Below are 13,495 nucleotides of genomic sequence, written 5' to 3' on the forward strand. Positions count from 1 at the left end.
CCCTTCTTCTCTCATTGAAGAAATAAAATAAAAACTTAAAAAATTTTTATTCCTGTCCTTATACTCCCCTTGAACCTGTATTCCAATTGTGCAATGCTGAGCATGGAATGCTTACTGTTATTAGTATCATGATTATTGGGCCGGCCATGTGGCCTGGTGGTTCAGGGAGACAGATCCCATGTGACGGACTGTGGAGTTCAAATCTTGACTCTATTGGCTTGAAAAACATACCAAGCACATGTGCATGTGTGCCCCAAATCCTGATAGGATGGAGAAATACAGGGAAAAAAATTATATTATGGCAACATCCCGTAGGGAGGATGCTTCCTCCTTTTCCCTCTGTTTCTCTGGTGAGTACATGTGCCCTTTCACAAATTAAAGTATTACTTAGAACTGTTAGTAATATTTATAGCAGCACCATTAATCCCCCGTCTACTCTATAAGCTCTCATTAATCTATAAGCTCTGTGAGACCGGGGACCTTGCCTCATTTTCTGTGTTACCTGAGTTCTTTTGTTTGTTTTGTTTTGTTTTGTTTAGATTTTTGTCAGTGCATGAGCATACCCTGTTGAGAGATAGAGAAGGGGGAAATGAGAAATTCCCCCTTTCTGGGGGGTCGGCCACACTACAATCCCTTCTCCTTCATTCTCCTCTGGGGATTTTAGACAGGCACACACACATGCCCCTCTGTGATTTTTCAAGCCAGCTTAGTTCAAGGCTAGAACCACTGTTGGCCATGTGAGAGTGCAGTGCCTTATCCACTACCCCACCTGCTGGCCCCCTGAGTCTGGTTTTATGTAACTGTGTATATTGCAACCCTACACTTTGTACATTTCGGATAGCAGTGCAGATTAATTCTCTTCAGGCACTGGGAGCTGCCTCACCTCCTCACTGCTGAGGCCAGTTCAGGCACCCACTTGGACACTTGTTATGGTGTTTCTGCCCCGTAAAGGTGTTTGTTCCTTGTATTCTCCTTTGCACTAGTTCAAACACCTTACCAGTTTAGACATTAATGAATTACAGGATGCCTTTAATAGATACTCATTTTTATATCTATATGAGAATTGTGATTTTACTTTTTTTTTAAATTATTTTTGATCACCCCACAGTATTTAGCTCCTGGTGTTGAACTAAATTGGATTTCTTGGTTGCCCATGATTGTTCTCAATATTAGCAGAAATTTCTTTCCATTTTCTATCTAAACTCTAAGTTGGTTTGGACTGGGGCATTGTCTTGTTCATCGTATTCCTCCTTCTTCCTCTCTTTCGTCACTTTCACTCCCTTTACTCTCTTCCTCATAGAAGCTGTGCATCCAGGTACCCCCTCCTTACTCCTCATAGGTTCCCTTCTTTGGTGTGACTGTCACAAGAGAGGGAAACGACAGTGCCCTCATTCCAGAGAGCTTCCAATTTCCTGGTTCTGACCTAATAGGCTGAGTGCATTTTCTTTCTGCTGGCTTTTAGAAGGACACCTCTTTATCCTCATACCAATGTTTTTTGAAGCTTATCCTAGTTAGAGTGCAGTTGTGTTTGGGGTACAGGAGGGTTTTTCATGCCTCTGAGGCCAGGATTCAAACCATGTGATCAGCCACACGAGATCTGGCTCTTTTAACCGTCAAGCTATAAGGCTGACCCATCAGGTTTGGTCTCTGGCTTGTTGATGCCACCTTCTGCCCGTGTCCTCACATGCTCTTCCCTCTGTGCATGTTTGTAAACTCTCCTCGTTCTTCTTCTTCATCTGCAGAATGGGAATGAGGATGGTCTGATCTTATAGGAGTGTTGCGAGATTAAAAGAATAAACATACAGAAAGCACTCAGAACGGTGGTGAGGAATGGTCTGATGTCATGTGAATGTTGCAAGATTAAAGGAATAAACGGTAGCCGACAGGTAGCATAGTGGTTAAGGCGCTGGACTCCCACCAGCTTGAAACTCACGCTGGGCGTGTATGCGTGTGTGCCCAAAATTCCAAGAGGAAAATGGAAGAGAAGGGATTGCGGCCTAGCCATTCCCCCTGGGGAGTGATTTCTTGCTTTCTGTCTCTCTGTCAAGCACACACTCCCTATAGCAAAAATCTCTCAAAAAATTAAAAGAATAATAATAAATAAAAGAATAAAGACACCTTAAGCACACATAAAGGAGTGATGTTTCAGGGCTCAGTACTGAGTAAGGTCAAACATGAGCCTGCTCCAAGTTACGCACACTGAAGATACTCATGAGACTGTGTATGCTCACATCACTACTTGCAGTTTACCATCCATGCTCATGCTTAACCTTGTCTAATTTGAGCCTCTTAGCAAACCTGTGAGGTAGGCATTTTACAGATGAGAAAGCCCAGGAGAGGCTGGGCACCTTGCCAAAGTCACATGGCTCTTAAGAAGTTAAAGCCTTCTGACTCAGTCCAGTGCTTTTCCTGTCTCTGCTATATTCACAGTCACCATCTTTAACACAATGTGGTCACCTGGAGCCACTCCAAGGCCACTGGGAAGCCTGCGAAGAAGGTCTGAATTTCAGAGAATGAGAGGCCTACTTCTGGTCCTATACTTGGGGATCTTTTGGACTGTTTAAGAGTGTTTTTGTCCTAGATACTATGTTTCCCTGAGGGACGGACTCTATTGACTTAGCTCCATAAGAAACAGTTGTGAGTCCCGGGCCTGGTGGCTTGAGACTGACACCAGGCACATATGCATGTGTGCCCAAAATCCTGAGAGGGGAATAGAGGAGAAGGGATTGTGCAATGGAAAAAAAAAAAAAAAGAAGAAAAATAAAAACAGCTGTGTGCTGTCAGCAGTGACTTCTGAAAGTCTGCTTGGCCAAATTTTCAGTTTAGTTTCTGTGGCAAAGGAGAAACAATAATAGAGAAGTACCCACATTTAGAGTTTTGATTTTTTTGTTTTTTCATTTCTTTTGGGGTTTTTTGGCCTAGCCCACAGAACAAATGGGAGAAGAGTTTCCTTACCATAGACCATTAGAGTTTCTGAGTGAGATTCTTGCTAAGGGAAGATAAAGAATAAAACTATTCCCATTTAAATGCATCATAGTCACTCTGGCTCATTTAAATACCAGTGAGATCATGTAGGTATCAGCGAACAGAGAGATTGGATCGTGGAGAATGCTCTAAGGTTCTTATGGATTTCAGAAACATTAGCTTATTTGCTGTGGGTGGCCAATAAATAATTTTCAAAAACTAGTCTTTGAAGACATGCCTTCCTTTTGGGGAATTCTGCTTTGGCTTGTGGGTATTATCTTCCGAGGCCTACAACCATTGGTTTCCCAGAGCTTCGTCTGCCTGAACTTTCCATCCCTCTTTGATTATCTGGGGTTCTGTGTGGGCCGGGACCTAATTAGTATGTGTGTCTGTCACGAAATAGCTGAAGCATTTTTCTGTTGTTAACCATGTCGTGTGAGTATGTGAGTAGGGCTCAGTCATCCAGGAGCATGTGGGTAGTTGGTGAATTTTGCAACAGGAGCTGGAAAGAGTTTGAACATGCCATGGGAAAGGGCATGTCCTTCATCTCTGCTCAGTTTCCTTACTTTTGGCTTCAAGTTTATGCCTTTTAGTTAAACTGGAGGGTCTTTCAGATCTGGAGCCTGATCATCATGGAAGGTTGGCTGAGGATGTAGGTGAGAGAGCCCATTGAAGAACGGAGCCTCTTGCCAGCAGAGCAAAGCTCCTGGGGAAGGCAGCGTTCTAGTGTGACCAGGCCTGTGGTCAGAGCCATCAGTTAGTCGCTCTGGGTCAGATGCAAGTCTGGCAGCTCAGAGAGAAGGCTGAGCTTGTGCAATCACAGGGCTCAGCTTCATGGTGAATCAGCACCTTCACTCAGTACTCAGGGCAGGAAGGGAACCAGGGCTGTATGTGTAAGACTGAATGGGAGCTGATTTAGGCAAGTATGTCTGTGCTCTGTTACTTTGTCTCTTTGTTTTTTTCTTTTCTTTTCTTTTTTTTCCCTTTTACAGGGCGTGTGCCCTTTCTTGCTTTTAAATTGTTCTGCTTGGGCTTTAGGTTTTCAGCTGGGATTTCTCCTTCCTTTAGATCTCAGTACAATGACAGAAATGTTCTATTCTTTGGTCACTTCAGGCTGTCCCTAAAATATTTGCAAATAGGTTTAAGGGAAAGCACTCAGAGGAGGCTGCCTGGCCTTCAAGACATCCTTGGTCTCCTAGAGTGCTTTTCTCACCTCTGTCTCTTGGGCATGCTTTAATCTGTCTGAAAGCTTGCCTCTTGCTTGATTTCCACACAGGTTGGAACCACAGTGAGTTAACAGACCTGGCTGGAGGTTTTGGGGAAAGCAGTGAGGGGGCAGAGGAGGCGAGCAACAGGTGGAGCAGGCCTTCACCCGGACACAAGGTATCTCCTTGCTCAGTGTTCTCTTGTGACCCCGACATGCTGGATTTTTTTTAAAAAGAATTATTTGTTCAATTGTATTTTTTATTATTATTATTTTAAATCTGACCAGAGAAAGACAGAGAAAGGGAAAATGAGAAAGCAAGCCGCTTGGTCTAGGACTCAAACTGTAGTCAGCCATGTGGAAGTCCAGCGCCTTAACCATCATGCCACCTGCTGGTCTCCATGCTGGATTTCATTCAGTCCTGGCTTCCCCATTCTTTTGGCTCTCTCCCTCCTTCACAGATCTTTCCTCTTTCTTTTTGGGAAAGAAAATCAGTCCAGAGCAGTTTGTGGAATGCAAGGTCCCTCAGGCACAGGCCTGAGAGCGGTTGTGCTCACAGCTGAGTAAACAAGTTTAGAAAGAGTTAGGGTTCACAGTGTGACCCCCACTTTTCTTCACCCCCCTGCTCTCTAGCTCAGGTTGTAAAGCAAGGTGTGGTCAATCAGTTGCCTGTGCTATTTTATTTTGTTCCATTTTGTTATTAGTTTTGATTGTTTGCTATAGGCAGAAAGAGCCCATTTCTTCCTGCACAGAACAGCCTCTTTTGTTCTCTTCAGGCACAGTCTACTGATTTGGATCACCCAAGGTCTCAGCTGCCCCAACCTGCTCTTCCAGGCAAAAGCAGAGTCCTGAGACCAGGGGTCCTCTTCTTGGCCATTTCACTTCTCTAGAAACATTCCATAGGAAATTCCCCCAGTGCTTTCTCCCTTACCTGGAAGTTTGCAAACATCTTAGGGACACTTTTAAACAACCACAGCCATTTTAAACATGAAAAATGGAAAGTTTCTGTCTATTTTACCTAGATCTAAAGGGAGGAGAGCTGGCCCATAGCCTCATGGTTAAAGGAAGTTGGTCCTGCATAGTTGCCAGTAGTTTGAATCCTGGCCCCAGCAACTTGAATAACATGCTGGGAAGGGGCTGGCGAGTGTCATGGTGGTTAAGGGTGCTGAACTCCCACATGGCTGACTGTGGTTCAAGTCCTAGACCTGGTGGCTTGCTTTCTCACTTCCTCTCTCTCTCTCTCTCTTCTCTCAATCTAGTCAAATTAAAATAAATAAATAAATCAATAAAGTTAAATAAAATTATTCTTTAAAAAAAGAAAAAGAAAAGAAAAACATGCTGGTCATGTATGTGTATGTGTATGCCCAAATCTTGACAAGATGGAGAAATGCAGAAGTGATTGCTGGGCAACCATGTTCCACTTGGGGGGGAGGGGTTCTCTCTCTATCTCTTTGTCTGGTGAATACTCATGCCCTCTTGCAATTAAATAATAATAACAATAACAACAACAATAATAATAGCTTAAAAAGTAAATAGAATAAGGCGATGTCACCCCTTTGATACACACCCAGATGACTGATGTCACATATGTGACGTGGCATTCACCTGCTGGGGTTCGTCCTCATGCAGGTGTGACCTGGGCCAGGGTTAACAAAGGCCAGGGTCACTTCCCCAGCCTCAGGCAGCCTGCTGGCTCATGTGCAAGGGTGTGGGGCTCAGGAGAGCAGGTGCTCAGGGCAGTTCAGATATCTTGGCAGGAATGTGGGGTGACGTGTTTTAATTGGCCGTCCTTGCATGGCTGTTCCCAGAGGTCTTCTGACTCCGCAGTCTCTCGGGAACTTTCTTAGTAGGTTTAGGAGCAGCCCCGTGAGTTTCTGTTGGCATGAAGCAGGATGGTATGGAGGAAGGAGGACAGGTTCTGGGTCTGCAAAGGGGACAGTGAGACTAGGCTCAGTGTCTTCCTCATTGGTGCATCCTTGGCCAAGTTACTCGACTCGGCCTTAGTTTGGTCCTCTGTATCATCTGTGGTATGGGAATAACACTGACTCCACCAGATGGATGAAAAGAGTGAAAAGAACATTCAAGGGGTCTTCAAAAAAGTTCACGGGAGGGGGGAGCAAGTTGCGTAGTGTAAAGGCGCTGGACTCCCATGTGGTTGACTGCAGTTCGAGTCTGGGGCCTGATGGCTTGAAACACACTGGGTGCATATGCATACATGCCCAAAATCTCGAGAAGAGAATGGAGAAGAAGGGATTGTGGTGTGGCCATCCTCCCTGGGGAGTGGTTTCTTACTTTCTCTCTCTATGTTTCTGGCCAGTGCAGAGACACATAGCAAAAATCTCTCTCAAAACAAAACAAGAATAAATTCATGGAAGGGGCTAGATGGTGGCACAGTAATAACACACAACACTCTATGAGGCCATTCCACGTGAGAGGGTTCCTGGTTACAGGGAACACACTTGTCCATGATCTGGGATTGGCCGAAGGCTGGGAGTAGATTGTGGTAGCAAGACCCTGGCAGATTGGGCAGGCCCTGTGGCCTACTGGCTAAGAGAGCTGAGTCCCATATGTCTGACTGTGGTTCAAATCCTGGCCCCAGCAGCTTGAAAAACACTCCATGCATGTGTGTGCATGTGTGCACATGCCCCGAATCCCCAAATGGAGAGATAAAAGAGAAGGGATTGTGGCATGATCATGCCCCATAGGGAGCCTTCTCCCTCTTCTTGCATTCTCTGTCTCTTTTTCTGGTGAGAGCAGGTGACCTCTGACAATTAAAAAAATAATAACTGGGGCCAGCATGTTGCATAAGGCTTTGGACTCACATAAGGTTGACTGTGGTTTGAGTCCCGGACCTGGTGATTTGAAAAACGTGTCAGGCATATGTGTGTGCATGCCTAAAGTCCTGAGAGGAGAATGGAGGAGAGGGGACTGGGGCATGGCCATCCCCCTGGGGGATGATTTCTTGCTTTCCGTCTGTCTCTTTGTTGAGTACAAGCATCCTATAGCAAAAATCTCCCAAAAAATAAAATCACATAATGGGACCAGCAGTTGGTGTCATGGCTATGTCATTGGACTCCCACATAGTAGACTGCAGTTCAAGTCCCAGACCCGGTGCTTAAACGTATGCCGGGCACATGTGCGTGCATGCCCAGGATCCTGAGAGGAGAATGGAGAAGAGATCGTGGCGTGGTCATCCCCCCCTGGGGGTGATTTCTCACTTTCTGTCTCTCTGTCTCTCTCTGTCTTTTTGGTGAGCGCACACGCCCTATAGAAGACCTCTCCAAAAAAAAAAAAATCAAATAAAAAGACCCTGCCAGGGTTCTCCCTCTCTCTCTCTCTCGTTCATGGAGAAATAAATAAATAAACTTTAAAAAAACTTCATGAAAAATGCATATTATGAAATATTATGAAGAAATTATATATAGATTTTTTTAAATCCCTGTACCAAAATAAACTCATACTTAAATTCTACTTTCCATGGACTTTTTTTTTTGGAGAGGTTTTTGCTATAGGATACCCAGCCTTCTCATGGTACTAGCAGGAAGTTCCCCCCACATCCCCACCCCCACCCGCCAGCCGCGTATCCTTCAGTGGTTGGGCCAACTAGGTTTTAGAGTATTTTCAGCAAAATATTCATTTTACTAGGCAGCTTGATATGGTAGAAAGAATTCAGGTTTGCAGCTATACAACCTGATTCTAAATCTAGCTCTGCCTCATACTTGTAAGGCCGAGGCCCGTGAACTCACTTCTCTGAGCCTTAAGGACTTTCACAGCACAGGAGAGGAAAATAATCAAAACGATTTAAAAAACGAAACTAAGGGTCAGTGGGTGGCATGACAACTGGGTTACTGGACTCCCATATGGCCAACCATGGTTTGAGTCTCGGATCCTGGGGCTTGCTTTCTCACTTTCCCTCTCTCTCTGTGTGCATGTCTGTCTCTCTCTCTGGTGAGTGTCTGTATCAAATTCAAAAGTAATAATAATGGTAAATAAAATAAATAATTCTTACAAAAAAAGAAACAGAACATCTTGGCCTCTTACTCTCTTAGGGTGCCATAGCAACATACAAAAACTGGGTGGTTTAAGCAACAGAAATTAATTTTCTCAAAGTTCTAGAGGATGGAAAGCCAAGATTAAGGTGTTGGCAGATTTCGTTTCTGCAATGTCTCCCTCCTTTGTTTGGAGATTATCAACTTCTTGTATCCTCGCATGGTCTTTCTTCTGTATGTCTAAATTTTTTCGTATCTTTTTTTAATCTTTTAGAGACAGGATCTTGCGATGTTGCGCAGGCTGGCCTCCAAATTGTGATCTCTCTTTCTCAACTTCCGGAGTAGCTGGGATTACAGCCATGCCACCACCACGCCTCACCAAATTTCCTTTTCTTTATCTTTTTTTTGAGAAATGTTTGATATAGGGCACGTGTGCTGGCTGGAGAGACAGACAAAGGCAGAAAGAAAGTGAGACATCACTCCCCAGGGGGACAGCCATGCTGCAATCCCTTCTCCTCTTGGAACTTTAGGCATGCACATGGATACAGCTGATTTGAGTTTCAAGCCTCTGGGTCTGTGACTTTAACCTTGGTCAGCCCTGTGGGAATCCCCCGCCTTAACCACTATAGCACCTGCTGGCCCCTCCTTTTCTTATATACAAAGATAGTCATTGTGGATTAGGGCTGACTCTAATTGCCTTGTTTTAACTTAATCACCTCTTTAAGGTCTCTTCTCCAAATACAGTCACATTTTTAGGTGGGGGAGGGAGGCGGGGGGTGGAGGAGTGTGTTACAACTTCAACATACAAATTTGGGAAGAGAGTAAAATTCAGTCCGTAAGAGCAGGTAAAGCTTCTGCTGAGCGGTGGACCCCCACAGGTGCTCATTTCTTATGAAACCCTGGATTTTCTTTCTCTAGCTCCTACCTCTTCCTAATTCTGGGAAGTTTCTATGGTTTGAAGTTGGTAATTCTGCATGGGATGAGGTAATATTTTGTAGAGCTTCATAGGACAAGCTCCCCAATGGCAAGAACAGAAAAAATATGAGGAGCCTGCTCAGCATCCTTCTATGAGCAGAGTAGACCCTTGGGGCCAGCAGGTGGTGTGATGGGTAAGGCGCTGGACTCCCACAAGGCCGACCATAGTTTGAGTCCTGGACATGGTGGTTTGCTTTCTCATTTTCTCTCTCTCTGATCAAATTAATGAATAATAATGATAAATAAAATTAAATAATTCTTAAAAAACAAAAGTAGACCCTCAGGTCTTTTCTAGGGCTAGTTGCTGATTATGGGACATGCAGAAATTATGTTGCAAAAACACGCTGTAGTTACAACCCTGCTCTTGTGTTTTTATGATGGTTGATTTGCTGTGTGAGTGAGGAGAAGGTGCTCTCTCCTGTGTTGCAGGGAAAAAGCCAAATGACTGTTTTCTCCTGTTGTAATGTCAGTGCAGCATAGAACCTTCTGACACCAGCATGTGGGGGCGTATTTCCCCACACGCCAAGCTGTTCTCCAGCAGACACCAACGGGCTGTCCTTCAGTTCAGTTCTACCCGAGGTTAGCATCAGTTTCCACAGGTTCAGGGCCTCATCCCACAAGGCTGCCTCTTTTTTTTTTTTCTTCAGCGTTTTTTTTTTTTTTTTTTTTTTTTTTTTCCTTTTAATTTTTTTTTTTTTTTGGCCACAGGACATGTGCACTCCCAACATTGGATTACATATAACTTTACAGTGTAATACATTGCTTTTTCAAAAGGGAATGCCATGAAGGCTGCCCTCCTCTTACGGTGTCAGTCACAAGTCCCAGGTTGTGACCTGTGCATCTAACCAACCAGCTAAAAATCAAGTGTTCACACTGAAGCTGGAGACTCTCCCATTACGATGAAAGTCTAGCAAGGATCCAGCAGATAGTGCGGAAGTTGGGACTCTGGATCCCAGATGGCCACCTACGTGGTTTGAGCTGGGACCAAACAGCTTGAAAATCACACCAAGTCCATGTGCATGTGTGCCCACATCCTGAGAGGAGAGAGGAGGAAGGAAGATTGTGGTGTGGCCATCCTCCTTTGGGGTGATTTCTCACTTTCCCTCTCTTTCTCTCTTGCTGTGTTGTGTCTCTCTCTGGTCAGCACATATGCCCTATGGCAAACAAGCAAACAAAGAAAAACAAAAACCCCCAAACAAAAAAATCCAGCAAACTTGCACCTAAGCTTTATTCTTATAAACAGTGACTAGAGCAGTGAACGAGCATGCTAACCCTCGTGTTTTAAAGCTAGTGTAGCTTAGCTATGTCACTGAATTCTCTCACTACGTCTGTAGAAAATGTCTCTATGACAAGTGGATTACAAGATGCTTTCTGTTCAAAATGTTTATCAGGATGCAGTTGGCCCCTTAGCCAGCCTAAACCAGTTAAGTCGGTACCAGCCTAGGCTAGTCCCAGCCAGGTGAGACCACCCACCCCTCTACCAAGTTTGTGTAGGTGACTAATGAGGCCTTTTGATGTACAAGAGGCCAAGACTTCACCTCCAGATCATGCGATGTCATTTCTTTCAACGACATTGTGTGGAGAAGCATGATGACCCAATTACAGATGACCTCATCTCCTCTCACCAATCACAGTTCGCCCACATCCCCAGTTGCCTCCTTCATAATTCCTTAAGTACTCCCTCACCACAGGGAGGCGGGTTAGAGATGGATAGCCCAACTCCTCACTGGGCAGCATTGTGAATAAAGCTTTTCTCTGCTGCAAATCTATGTCTCAGTACTTGGCTACTGTATATTGGAGAGGGAGCCTGGTTCAGTAATCGGGACCCCCACTCTGGTTCTGAAATTTGCTAAGATGGCTCACAGAATGTACGAAAATACTTCACTTATGTTTACTCATTTATTATAAAGATGAAGCAAAAGATAGGAATAGTACCAAGGGGCAGCCAGGTGGAAATATGTCAAGTTATGGGGGAAGAGGTGCAGACCTTTTATTACCCTCCCCAGTGGACATGTCACCCTATGGACACTTCCAAATATCCAGGTATCCTGAAGCCCTCTGAACCTGGTCCTTTTGAGTTTTTATGGAGGCCTTATTAGTAGGCATGACTGATGACTTGTTGGCCTTTGGCAGAACCACAACCTTTTGTTCTCCCAGAGGAGGGTGGAGCTGAAAGTACCAACCCTCTAATTGCATGTGGCTTCCCCTGGCAACCAATCTCCATCCTGAGGCTGTCCTGAGTCCTTTCCTCATCACTTATCTCATTAGCATACAAAAAGCACTCATCTCTGAAGAGATTCCAAGGGTTTTAGGAGCTTCTGCCAAGAAACAAGGATGAAGACCAAATGCATTTCTTACATAAAGCATGGTATCACATTTCCTAATGAGTGGAGGCTCTGGCGAGAAGGCCTCTCGCACTAACATTAATATTAATAATTTCTTTGAGTCCTTGAATGATTCCAGATTTGAAATAGAAATGGAAAAATACTGAAATATTCTTGAAGGCCATTTACATGCCAGCTACCTTACCAGACACGGGATACACAGAGGGACTGATCAGGCTCTCTGCTCCCAAAGAAGTCAACACTCAACAACACTTTGCACATTTCCATTGCCAGAAGATTTATAGTGAAGTCACACTTCTGTGCTTGTGAAGCTGAGAGCAGGCTCCATGTATGGAGCCATTGAGTTCTCCTTTTCCTTCTCCATCCAGCTCTCTGAGACTACTTGCTGGCTAGGCTGGGCCTCCTGAATGCCTTGTGACCATGAGCTTCACATCATGGAACTGGTCTATGGCCGGAACCATTTCAGAGGCATACACACCCCTCCCACATTAACCTCACTGGACTAGGGGCACTAACCCCTAAACATACTAGGCTGGTTCATCAACGGCCAGCCTTCACTGTAATCTTCAACCAAGGTATGTACAAGTCAGACCCCTGTCTCCATGACAGGGAATCCGCATTGGTCTTTAAGAGATCTATGAATTCTTTCTTCTTATCTGTAGAAAACCTGAGCTTATGTTCATGAAGGCACAGGCCATTCTTCACCCAGCTGTCAGCGGAACGTTCTTTCCCAATATAAGTAAAGCTCAAGTTGAGATAGGAGTTAGACCCCACTTATGGGAAGATAAAGGTAAGGGCTCTCAAAAGAAGTCACTTTATTTTCTTTTTATTTTTGAGAGGTTTTTGCTATAGGGCATGTGTGCTTGCCAGAAAGACAGAGACAGAAAGACTGAGAGCAAGAAATCTCCCCTTGAGGGGATGGCCACACCGCAATTCATTCTCCTCCATTCTCCTCTCAGGCTCTTGGGCACACATGCACATGCACCTGGCATGAATTTAAGCCATGGAGTCTGGGTCTCAAACTGGGATTGACTACATGGAAGTCCAGCGACATAGCCATGACGCCAACTGCTGGTCCCTGTTTTTCTTTTTAATAAAATGTTTTTCCTCTCTGGTCTGGTTAATGGACAATATACGCCCCTTTTACATGTCTCTAAAGAATTCGTGACTCCTTACTAGTAATGCAGAAGATAGAGCTATTGAGCACACAAACAGGTAAAGACCCAAGATGGATTAACAGTGGCCAAGTTTTCACAGTCAAAAGCTGAGTGCATTGAGCCTCAAAGCAACTATAGTTCAGGTCAACAGTTTCTATTCAGTAACTGTATTCTAACAAGAAGTATGGGACACTATGGTCTGCTGACCCCACGAAGAATAGGGTAATAAATCACTCAGACTACCATGTAACTATTTTTTCTTTTCTCTTTTCTTTTTTCTTTTCTTTTCTCTCTCTCTCTCTCTTAGACTTTTTTCCTTGGGGCATGTGTGGAGAGAGAGAGAGACAGAGACAGTAAGAGGGAGAGTGAGAAATCACCCTGGATGGGGGATGGCCATGCCGCAATCCTTTCTCCTTCATTCTCCTCCTGGGATCTTGGGCATGTGATACACACCTGGCGTGAATTTCAAGGCTCCAGGTCTGGGACTTGAACTGTAGTTGGCCATGTGGAAGTCCAGTGACTTAACGGCTATGACATCTGCTAACCCCCGATGTAACTATTTTGTTTTTTTCCTCTCCTTATTTTATTATTATTTTTTAGGGTGATTTTTCATATAGAGTGTGTGCACTTGCCAGAGAGACAGAGAGAAAGTGAGAAACCCTACCACCACCACCACCACCACCACCACCACCACCGAAGGGGATGGCTGCGCTGCAATCCCTTCTACTCCATTTTCTTCTCAGGATTTTGGGCGCATGCACGCACACATGCCTGGCGTGTTTCAAGCTGCCAGGTCTAGGACTTGAACTGTGGTTGACTACGTGGGAGTCCAGTGACGTAACCATTATGCCATCTGCTGGT

General features: G+C 44.7%; 1 long non-coding RNA gene across 1 annotated transcript in view; it reads left to right on the forward strand.

Moving 5' to 3' along the window:
* Positions 1 to 13,495, forward strand: part of LOC102489437 (uncharacterized) — a 154,567-nt gene that overhangs the window by 2,634 nt on the left and 138,438 nt on the right. Inside the window, exon 3 of the long non-coding RNA XR_336399.3 lies at positions 4,241 to 4,347. This is a non-coding gene — a long non-coding RNA (uncharacterized LOC102489437). The remainder of the gene's footprint in view (positions 1 to 4,240; positions 4,348 to 13,495) is intronic.

The sequence above is a fragment of the Tupaia chinensis genome, unplaced genomic scaffold (assembly GCF_000334495.1).
Source record: "Tupaia chinensis unplaced genomic scaffold, TupChi_1.0 Scaffold138390_1, whole genome shotgun sequence".
NCBI classification, from domain to species: Eukaryota; Metazoa; Chordata; class Mammalia; order Scandentia; family Tupaiidae; genus Tupaia; species Tupaia belangeri.